At 40.7% G+C, this 3,730-nt stretch overlaps 1 non-coding gene across 1 annotated transcript; it reads left to right on the forward strand.

Moving 5' to 3' along the window:
• The first annotated feature begins 2,234 nt into the window (after positions 1 to 2,234).
• TRNAE-UUC (transfer RNA glutamic acid (anticodon UUC)) lies at positions 2,235 to 2,306 on the forward strand. The gene has a single exon. It is a non-coding gene; the product is annotated as a tRNA-Glu (tRNA).
• The last annotated feature ends 1,424 nt before the right edge of the window (positions 2,307 to 3,730 follow it).

The raw sequence follows: 3,730 nt of genomic DNA on the forward strand, positions 1-3,730 counted from the left end.
ATCATATACATTGTACACATTAAGAACAAAGAAACATTTTGTATTATTATGGCACCTTTTTACATAAACATTGTATACATACTCTTTCTGTTGTAATGATTCTGATTCCGCGGTTAATTTCTATCTCCAAATTAACATATATTCTCTCCCGTGAGGGATAAAATTAAGGAAATAGGTTGGTATCACTTTCTGTTGTTTCAGAGCTTTTGGATGCTTTGTAGTTGTGGAAAGAATCTGTGAGGAAGTGAGTGTTTGTTGCTGATGTTTGTGTTCTGAATTAATCGAAACGAACATGAATTTGGGAGCGGTTGATACGGCAAAGTGCGGGTGCTTTACTGTTTGTTTGAGTTGGCTTATTAAGTTCACTTCTTGCACAGATAGATTACTCAGGATTGGGGTTACAGTTTAATGTGGGATCCGAACTACGGTTGAATGTGCCTCAACCGGGTACTGAACCCGGGACCCCTTGGCTACAAGGCGACATTACCACTTAATTACCATCGGGGAAGTCAAAGAGGTGAGTGTATTATTTAGCAATTTATGTATGCTTCGTTTAGCTCGAGGGAGAAAAGTGTAGAAATGAAAATCGTGGAAGCGAGGCGACCAACATCTGATTTACCTGACTTTAAAGAATTATCTCATGGAGGCTTTGTGCGACACTTGCAGGAGTTTGGAATTTATTGTGGTGAGTTCATCGTCCATGCATGTGTTTCTCTTGGATGGAGATTTTTAATGTTTATGTCCCCCGAGTCAAAATCGCCACCTTAATATGAATTAGGGGGGGGGTTGAATCAATAATTATATATATATATATCTGTCTCTAATCGCTTGCCTCCTTCGTCAGACCACGCTTCGCTACTGGCTCACAGACTCCCAAAATTTCCTCCACGTGCCCTATAATCTTTCAGAAAGGCCCAACTTATCGTTATTTTGGCTCTGAATTTACGCTTACACTCCCTAAATACGAAGTTACAGCCCCATTAGATTGAAAATGCTGGATAAATCCTGGCCATTCCTAGCCAAAAGTTTTCCCATTTACGTTGATAGACGAACAAATGGTCGCGATCAACTAGTAATTGAAAGAGTTTTACCGATTGCTGCTAGATGGCAGTCAAATGCTCATCTTCACTGAAAAGACTACTTTCACAGTTGCCAACTCGAGAAGTCCAGGCGCTGAGGGCTATCCTGTAGCCTATAATAAAGAAATATTCGTGTTAAAATAAAAATTTTCATTATCGATAGGCTTTCTTGCTGTAGACTTCTAGTTATTGAACAGCCTGATCAACTCCAAAATTAAACAAATCGTAATGAAATTGAAAGGGAAGTTCCAAAGTCTTCCGGACTTTGGTTCTATTCAATACTGTCATCTCCTACACAAAATTTTGCCAGATATGCAGCCGAGTGATTTGTATTTTGTATATTTGTTAATTTAGCGTTGGTTTTCTGCCAGTCCTAGCTATTCGCTGCGAAAAGGATGAGTGATGATGTAATGGAATTTATGAAGGGACTTTTTCAAAGAACACACTTGCCCAGGCCAGGATTCGAACCCGGAACCCGTGGCATCGCGCTGTGCTAACCATTCAGCAGTAACAATGATAGTTTATTATTCCTTTGTTTTGTGCACAGGTGTGAGGAAGACCGGCAGTCGGTAGATAAGACAACGCCCTTCATGGGCTGTTATGCACAGGATTATTATTATTAAATGACAAATGCGGCAACGTCTACTATTTTACACGAATATTATATTCTTTGTGTGTAACTGTGCTCTCGGAAATTTTCGATGGATATAGGTTGCAAACATGGTGCCCATGTACAATGGCGTGCCCAAGGGGGGTTATAACCCCCCCTTTGGTCCAGTATTCCTAAAAAACAACGTCAAAGGTAGGAAAAGATGTCAAAATGAGGGGTGACTACAAGAAAAACTGTACATAACCCCCTCCCTTTCAAACATCCTGGGCACGCCACTGCCCTTGTAATAATTAACAGAAAATTACTATGACTGAATCGAAATTATGTGTAACATGAACATGCAATTTTAGGTTGATGTTCATTTTTGAAGCGGCCGTGACCCGCTTAAGCTTTGGTGACAGTAATCCGTCGGTATGTCCTTGTCAACATTTTTTGGATATATAATTCACTTTAATTTATTTTTATCTAACTTACCATTACATCACCTTAACACTATTCAATACGGAATAATAGAAGTATGCGCATTGCGTGCTTTATGTGATACATCCCATGTGGTCTAGTGGCTAGGATACCTGGCTTTCACCCAGGAGGCCCGGGTTCGATTCCCGGCATGGGAATAATTTTTTTCTTACTTATTACTTACAATTTATTTTAGACTGTTCTGTAAAACAAGAAACAGACGCTACAAATTTGTACTTGCTGATAAAATCTGCACTTTCTTGCGCCCTGTTTCACATTACAGATTACAGATCTCGAAGTATTCATGGGGTAGCCTCTTGAGACTCAGGCTATTGGGCTCACAGCCAGTATAATTCTCTGTGGAGGTTTATTTTATGTCGTCTTACGGGCTGCAGAGCCACGAGTTATTATTATATATAAATAAAAAGTAAGTAATAACCCATGGCGCGACAGCCCTGGAAGGGCCTAGGCCGATCTCCTGACTGCCAGTCTCCCTGCTACAATCCTACCTAGAGGTGTGGAGATCTTCAACCGATAATGGGGTAACGGGTGGGCAGCACGTCGAACCCTCAGCCGTTATAAGAGATTTCCCAAGACCGCCACTCACTCGTATCTCCCCAATTGCCTTACGATGGTGAGTTGCCACCGGTCCTATACACAGGCCGAGAACCCAGAGACTGAACCCAGGTTGACTCGAACCCGTCCGTCTCATCCTCTAGTCATTTTGCCAAAAGTAGTAGAAAAGCGATGTAATGAAGTAAATTACGTAAAGTAAAGCCTTCTCGGCAAATTTTCTGAAATCTTCTCAAAATTTTATAAGAGCTATTTGAGTCTCTATATACGACTCGTACAACTCTCACCTAAATATTCCTGAAAACTCTTTCTCTCCGATTGAATCCATATACAGTGACATCAAAATATTGGTGCCCACACAATATTTGGCTTTAATCATTCGATAAATAGGCGAATTATTATTTCATAATTATATTTTCACGGCCGCTCAAGGATCCACAATGCAACATTTAAAGGGCACACCCTTTAGAAATCACTGCTCTATAAAATCAAGAGAAATGTGTATCACGCTGTGTTAACCACTCCGCCACAGAGGTCGGCAGGACAAATGAAAATCACACACACACAAAAGAACAACGTAAGAGGGGTAGTTATTGCAATGTTTGTTTTTGCCAAAAGATTGTTTACAGTGGATTTTATGTTCAGATGAGCTAATGGGGATTGGGCCTACTGTACAATGTGCAAATGAAAATGACGAAAAGCAGCACGTCAGATACTGCACGCTTTTTGCATATCAACTAAAGAAAAAATGTCGCTTATGCGAAGGAAAGTATTTGTTCGCCCTTGCGTGAAAATCCCGTATCATACAGAAGCTGCAACCAGTGGTTTCAGCGATTGAGGGGGAGCAATTTCAATCTGGAAGATGAACAGCTTCCTGGACAGTCAAACAAAGTGGAGAGTAAAGAATTGTAGCAACTGATGAACGAAAATTCAAATATCAACGTCAGCCGAGTATCGAATAGAAAGGAAATAGGCAGATGATATTGCTGCATGATAACGCCAGGCCGCA

This window comes from Lepisma saccharinum, unplaced genomic scaffold (assembly GCF_977018435.1).
Source record: "Lepisma saccharinum unplaced genomic scaffold, izLepSacc3.1 HAP1_SCAFFOLD_1169, whole genome shotgun sequence".
NCBI classification, from domain to species: Eukaryota; Metazoa; Arthropoda; class Insecta; order Zygentoma; family Lepismatidae; genus Lepisma; species Lepisma saccharinum.